Genomic DNA, 8,040 nt, shown 5'->3' on the forward strand with positions numbered 1-8,040 from the left:
TAATTTTATTTATTCTGGAAGTTCATCTTTTTCGTGTTCTAACTTAATCTATAGTGCGACTGCTTTAGTTTTGCCTCCTTCTTCCGTTTCTAGTCACGTTTTCAAATCATATATTTCTTCTTCCATCAAAAGTTTATCACCGTTCAAATGTTTATTTTCGCTACGCAAAAACTTAAATTCTTTTTCCATCTCAGTAATGCTTGTGTTGGAGCGCTTGAACTCAAATAATTAATAATTGTTTTGATTAAACTCTTCTAAATTTGATATATTCTATATTGTAAGTTATATTTTTAATATATTGTACAACTCATTCCCATGTTGATATTTTAAATTATCATATAAATCTCTTTATAAGTATCGATCTGTTTACCCATAACACACATTTTATCAGTGAGAAATTGTATTTCCCTTGACAGCTTATCTGTGTGAAGTCGATATCTGCTATATCGATTGTAGTACTTACTGTTTTTATATCGATATTACCTGAGACTATCCATCCCAAAGAAGTCTCCTGTAGTATCATTCCATTGAATTTCTGAATTTTTGTTTGTAAAATTTCAGGCATCAAATCAGATCCAATAATAATGTCGATTCTGCTTACAGTGTAGAATTACATTTGTAATTGAGTACGACATCTTTTAAAGAGAATATTAGAAGTCGATATCTGCTATATCGAGTGTAGTACTTTCAGTTCTTATATCAATATTACCTGAGACTATCCATCCCAAAGAAGTCTCCTGTAGTATCATTTTATTGAATTTCTGAATTTTTGTGCTCTTGTAGATCCAGATGAATGATATACTCTTTTCTTATTATATTTTATTATACAGATAGAATTTATTTTTAGCGACGAATTATTTCGGGTTTCCAGAAAAAGTATTACTTAATTTGAGAGATGTGTGCATATTTTTTTTATTTAATTATTTAATGAAGTGCTATGAGGGACACACTTTCAATGCACTATCTTACATACTAACTTACAAACTAACAAATTAAATTGAACATACTAATTAAATTGTTGAACAACAAAAAAATTTATTCAAAACCAATCATTCAAAACCAATAAAATAAACGATTAAAAATTGAAATCCGGGTCGACGGACCGGACGGCGTATAAAAATTGGCACGTACACTGTCTAAATTTTCGTTATCCTGGCCTTTTAAGCTAGATCAAAATTATTTTTACAGTTTTTTAAATATTGTTAAATATATATTAATTATTTATTTGAACTTACTTCACGTATTTCTAAAAATAAACGGAAATTATATATGCCCATACTTAGTATCGTCAGTAGTAGGCATGTCATCACAGCCAAGGCAAACCAATGCATCGTCATAAGACTTCTAAAATTAATAAAAAATATATTTATTATTTATTTCAAGTATTGTTAATATAATTTTAAATATTAAATATAAATTTTAAAATATTGTTGTGATTATTCCCACACTATTCACGTGTTCGTTTGCGATCAACTTGAATTTCTGTGGAACGTTTATTATCTTCTATACATTGAAGATAATATCTGTGTTTCAAACACACACTATTATTTTTAATAACAACAATATTTCAAAAACTTATTTTCCAACTAACTGACATTATTATAAATTATCACAGTTTACTTAAATATAAATACAATATAAATACAATATAAATACAAATAAATATAAATTTTAAATACAAATTCAGATACCAATCGCCTAAGTTCAAAATTTTTGCATGACGTGAGTTCTTGTAAACTTTATTTTAATTAAACTTTTTTTAATTTAAAATTTTTTTATTTAATTTTTTTTTATTTAAAATTTTATTATTTAAAATTTTATTATTTAAAATTTTTTTGTTTAAAATATTTTTATTTATAAATTTTTTTTATTAATTTTTTTTTTGCACGAATTTCTTTTATTCATGTATATTATATTCAAATACATTGTCTTGTCTACATATGGTTTATCTGAGGTTCTCCATTACATAGCACCTGATCAGAAAAATAATTAAGTATTAAATATTAACCTTAACAGCAAGACGCTATAAAAAACAAAAGTCGTATATCGCAAAAAAGGTACCAAATAGGAAAATCTCAGTACCAAGTATCTAGATACAAGCAAAAATATAATAACAGCAGAAAAACTTCAATTAAATGTGATCAATAAATAAAGTCATTAAAATACGTAAGCCCACGTTGTATACACAAGTGGCTTAAGTCGAAAAAAATAACAAAAACAATATGATAATAATAGAAAAAAGAAGAACTCGTAGAAAATTCTGTAGAGAAGAAAACACTAGATTTAATTTTTAACTGCCGCCTTAAATGAAATATTTGAATATGTCAGGTGCTGTTCACGATCTCTTCTTACCATGAGTTGTTATTATGTCGGCTTATTTTGATAATATACGCGTGCCTTGCAAAAATTTCCAAATAATGAAAAAATGTGATAGGCATTTGATTTAATTGCCTTTAAATATACGAATATATATACAATAGAAAACTTACAATCTCTTTTAAGCCACGGAAATCAGTTAGTTGATCATATATAATATAAATAAGAAGTCGAAACTATTCTCCTGATACCACAACGCGTTCAACTCCAAAGTGAGACACAAGACTTACTTAACGGTGATTGGAATATAAACTAGTAAATCTGTAGTAATGTCCAGGATAACTAAACACCTTTAGTCTCTTGAAATTAATCAAAGGTTATATTATTACATATCTTATGTGTATTCCTTATTAATGCGATGTGACTGTTTATTAAGATTTGATTTTGTTAAATTACTGATATTTTTTGAAAGTGAATTACTAGTTACAGCCCTTACTTGTAGGTAAGTGGATTTTTTAAAGTTAAAGTACAAGTACTCAAAATGTTGGTTTTCTAAGCATAAATAAAGTACTTATCATCAAATCTTGGTGAAGCATAAATAAAGTACTTATCATCAAATCTTGGTGATCTACTTATAAAAATATATCTTACGAACTCATCAAAATACATCGTGTGAACGAACACTGCAAGGCTTACTGCAGTTCTTTCTATTCATTGTTGTACAGGAGCCGACGTACAGAGACTGCGCATTCCTCTTAATCCTCATTGTAGAAATTGTGGAAACGTACAGGGAGAAGGAAACCAAAAAACACTTCTTTTGTGAATGCCTGGTTTTGGCGTTCAGAAGAAATAGAATTTTAGAAAACTACTTCTTTGACAGCTTCTCAGACTGTTCAACGATAAAGATAAAATACTAATTAAATAATCTAATCTCGACGGGATGGATTTAGTGTCTACACTTTTATACTAGAGATTCTTATGAGGGATGTGGTGGCAAAACGGCATTACCGTTCTTGAACGTAATTGGATAGAGAAGCTTTGAAAGGGTTGAAAGTTAGTTTGTAGTAAGAGAATGGTCAACATTCTTTGTATTTATATAGTTTCGGTGTAAAGGTTTCGAAAAGTAGTACTCCAACAATAAAAATGGTCGTTTTGATGTTGTATACTGGTATATATTATAAACTTCAAAGCGCTAAATCAAATTTGCGATATAATTTTTTATATAAATATTCTGTGATAGTAGTATAGGATGGATCGACTATTTATGTCTCTTGAGTTATCAATGAAGTTATTTTCCAAACTAGATTTAATTTCATTAAATTTAAAATTCTAAATCTAAATTTAAAAATTATTTGTTTGTACTCTTTCATAAAATAAAGTTGCATTAATTCTCAAAAACATATTATTATTATTTTTTCTTCTATTAATAAGTAATCTAAATTGAGGTCCGCGTTATGACAAAAACTAAAAGTTCATATATAGGCGTGTTATTATGTTTGTAAATATATATATATGCATATCAATATTTATATATTTTATGGGTCTCATATTAATGTTTTTTTTCTTTTGAAACAGATGTTTACATCTATTGAGGTTCATACAGAATTTCTGTTTTCTATCTTTAATTATGTAGTCGACGAGGCTCTGCATAAAATTTTCATATGAAAAGTATGCTAAGTAATCGTATTTAATAAAGAAATTTAAGAATTTCAAATTTTGATTTATGTATGAGTTTAAATTATGTACATAGATAACATATGAATGTGCTGGAAGCATCTCCCAGATTAACTGGTTTCACTGTACTCAAGATTTGTTGGTATTAAATTCTTCTTCTTTGTTTTATTTTTTCTTAACGAAGTGCTTTATATTTTCAAAACTATCTTATCGATTAAAGCTTTTGATTAATTTCAAGTTGCAGAGAGTTTACGTGAATCACAAAAATGCAACTAATTATATTAAATAAGTAAATAATTTTTTATTTCAATATAACTCATTTAAAAATAAGTGGATTTACTTAATAAGTCATGAACTAAATAAAAAAAAAACAACAAAAAGTTATTAAAATAAATAAAATGACTTAAAAATAAAATTAATAAAATTATGTTAAAATGTGTGAACAAAGTAAACCATATCTGTACCTTGCAGAACCCATTGTCATAAGAATTTTACGGAAATGATGTATGTGACAAGCTTGCAAAAGCGGTACTTTTATTCCAATATCAGAAATTGCGGAGTTTTATGGTGTATCTACTTGACTTGTCAAACTGCACCGACAGTATAAAATATCGAACTTATTCTAACACCACGGCCTATGTTATTTCTAATACCAAAGCCGTAAGGCAATCCTCGTAATTCATTTATGTCTACAACAAACATTATGGCAGCTTTCTAAGTCTTAATAAATCTGAACTAAGATTAAACACTCGGTTTATAACTGGAAACTGAGACTTTCTGTACATTCCGTGAAATACGGTATAAAATATCAGTCCATCTTCCACTTATAATAACAATTTAATGAACCCATAATATTTTTTTCGGTCATATCATCATAACCTATTTTAGTTGTTTGTGGTTTTTTCATGAATTTGTATAATTATAATATACTAGATTTCAATTTATTTTCAAATTAATAGGCATTAATTTATATGCTTATTAAGCACTCCAATTTACCTAATTCTCATTTCAAAATCTGCTCTATAAATAATTGAAGACGTAAGCAAAGATGATATTAGATATTAAACTGCATTAGGTGCTACAATATATTTAAAATTCAATTACTATATACTTAAAACCTTTAATTTAATAAAGATAAAAAATTACTGAAACTAATAAAAGACCAAATCTAGAAAAAAATGAAATAGTCAAATAAATGAAATTAAACTTATTTTTATTTAAATTATAAAATTTTAACGTAAATTCTATATATTTTGGACTGTTGATTTTATTTAGAAAAATTTTATTAACACCATGGTCAGCCTATAAAGTATCTCTGTACTGGTAAAGTGATATTGTTTGCTGTATCAGTGGAAGGAATTCAATTTAAAATGTTATTATCATTAGATTGTCTAAAAACAAATTCTTCGTGACATACTTTTTTAATTTCCAGAAACCTTTAATCATCTGATTTGCAATTGCTGCTCCTACGAAATTTTGAATGCTCGATAATCTTCATTGATACCAGTCTGGGTAAGCTGTATCTTATTTCATTAATTGATGGATGAGTGTTGAGACCTGACATTGGTCTTATATTTAAAAATGTGTTTTATAAACAACCTTGGTTTAGTTTTCCAGATTAGATTTATAAAAGTGTTGGATGTTTCTTGAAAGGATTATAGGGCAATTGTAATATACAATTAAGAGTGTAAACTTAACCACCGAAACATTTATAATGATTATTTTTAACAGGGAATACAGTTTTAATGAAATTTATATATCTTTGATATCGATCACGCTTGCCATTATCTTGTCTAAAAAATGGACCTTTATGAACATTTTTGTCCAAGATATATTTAAGTAAAAGAAACGTCTTTACTCTTACACCACGAATGATTGTTTCTAAGGATTGTTTTCTAAGTGCAAGAATTTGAATCTATGAACGATAAAGGCACGCTTTAAATAACCATGCTTTAAGTTTAGTTCCAATTCTTCTTTCCGTTTATAATGGTCACGTTTCTTTGAGACTTAAAGTGATTTTTTTTAAATGTTAAATTTTTATATATCATTAGAGCTTTCTTTAGCGCTTTAATACTTTTAGCATATATACATATTTAGCATACATTTTTTTTTATATTCAACCAATTAGGAGTTAATTGATTTAATTTCCAATACTTTTGTGTTTTTCCTTAATACCATTATAATATTATCTTGTAATATTATTTTGAACGTAATGCGAAAGGATCTGGCTCCACATTAGTGGAACAGTAATCTTGAGTTAATTTTATTTATTCTGGAAGTTCATCTTTTTCGTGTTCTAACTTAATCTATAGTGCGACTGCTTTAGTTTTGCCTCCTTCTTCCGTTTCTAGTCACGTTTTCAAATCATATATTTCTTCTTCCATCAAAAGTTTATCACCGTTCAAATGTTTATTTTCGCTACGCAAAAACTTAAATTCTTTTTCCATCTCAGTAATGCTTGTGTTGGAGCGCTTGAACTCAAATAATTAATAATTGTTTTGATTAAACTCTTCTAAATTTGATATATTCTATATTGTAAGTTATATATTTAATATATTGTACAACTCATTCCCATGTTGATATTTTAAATTATCATATAAATCTCTTTATCAGTATCGATCTGTTTACCCATAACACACATTTTATCAGTGAGAAATTGTATTTCCCTTGACAGCTTATCTGTGTGAAGTCGATATCTGCTATATCGATTGTAGTACTTACTGTTTTTATATCGATATTACCTGAGACTATCCATCCCAAAGAAGTCTCCTGTAGTTAATGTCGATTCTGCTTACAGTGTTGAATTACATTTGTAATTGAGTACGACATCTTTTAAAGAGAATATTAGAAGTCGATATCTGCTATATCGAGTGTAGTACTTTCAGTTCTTATATCGATATTACCTGAGACTATCCAACCAAAGAAGTCTCCTGTAGTATCATTCCATTGAATTTCTGAATTTTTGTGCTTTTGTAGATCCAGATGAATGATATACTCTTTTCTTATTATATTTTATTATACAGATAGAATTTATTTTTAGCGATGAATTGTTTCGGGTTTCCAGAAAAAGTATTACTTAATTTGAGAGATGTGTGCATATTTTTTTTATTTATTTATTTAATGAAGTGCTATGAGGGACACCCTTTCAATGCACTATCTTACATACTAACTTACAAACTAACAAATTAAATTGAACATACTAATTAAATTGTTGAACAACAAAAAAATTTATTCAAAACCAATCATTCAAAACCAATAAAATAAACGATTAAAAATTGAAATCCGGGTCGACGGACCGGACGGCGTATAAAAATTGGCACGTACACTGTCTAAATTTTCGTTATCCTGGCCTTTTAAGCTAGATCAAAATTATTTTTACAGTTTTTTAAATATTGTTAAATATATATTAATTATTTATTTGAACTTACTTCACGTATTTCTAAAAATAAACGGAAATTATATATGCCCATACTTAGTATCGTCAGTAGTAGGCATGTCATCACAGCCAAGGCAAACCAATGCATCGTCATAAGACTTCTAAAATTAATAAAAAATATATTTATTATTTATTTCAAGTATTGTTAATATAATTTTAAATATTAAATATAAATTTTAAAATATTGTTGTGATTATTCCCACATTATTCACGTGTTCGTTTGCGATCAACTTGAATTTCTGTGGAACGTTTATTATCTTCTATACATTGAAGATAATATCTGTGTTTCAAACACACACTATTATTTTTAATAACAACAATATTTCAAAAACTTATTTTCCAACTAACTGACATTATAATAAATTATCACAGTTTACTTAAATATAAATACAATATAAATACAAATAAATATAAATTTTAAATACAAATTCAGATACCAATCGCCTAAGTTCAAAATTTTTGCATGACGTGAGTTCTTGTAAACTTTATTTTAATTAAACTTTTTTTAATTTAAAATTTTTTTATTTAATTTTTTTTTATTTAAAATTTTATTATTTAAAATTTTATTATTTAAAATTTTTTTATTTATAAATTTTTTTTATTAATTTTTTTTT

At 26.7% G+C, this 8,040-nt stretch overlaps 2 long non-coding RNA genes across 3 annotated transcripts; both read right to left on the reverse strand.

The window, feature by feature from the left end:
* Positions 1-1,061: 1,061 nt before the first annotated feature.
* Positions 1,062-1,555, reverse strand: LOC119673003. 2 transcript variants are annotated; one of them, XR_005251977.1, is made up of 3 exons: positions 1,447-1,555; positions 1,236-1,341; positions 1,062-1,165 (listed from the first exon to the last, which is right to left on the reverse strand). It is a non-coding gene; the product is annotated as an uncharacterized LOC119673003 (long non-coding RNA). The 2 variants fall into 2 exon arrangements; XR_005251976.1 differs by having other exon boundaries at positions 1,236-1,344.
* A 5,689-nt stretch (positions 1,556-7,244) lies between these two features.
* On the reverse strand, positions 7,245-7,738 carry LOC119684410. Its single transcript, XR_005252752.1, has 3 exons — positions 7,630-7,738; positions 7,419-7,527; positions 7,245-7,348 (listed from the first exon to the last, which is right to left on the reverse strand). It is a non-coding gene; the product is annotated as an uncharacterized LOC119684410 (long non-coding RNA).
* Positions 7,739-8,040: the final 302 nt, after the last annotated feature.

The sequence above is a fragment of the Teleopsis dalmanni genome, chromosome 1, assembly GCF_002237135.1.
Source record: "Teleopsis dalmanni isolate 2A chromosome 1, ASM223713v2, whole genome shotgun sequence".
Taxonomy (NCBI): Eukaryota; Metazoa; Arthropoda; class Insecta; order Diptera; family Diopsidae; genus Teleopsis; species Teleopsis dalmanni.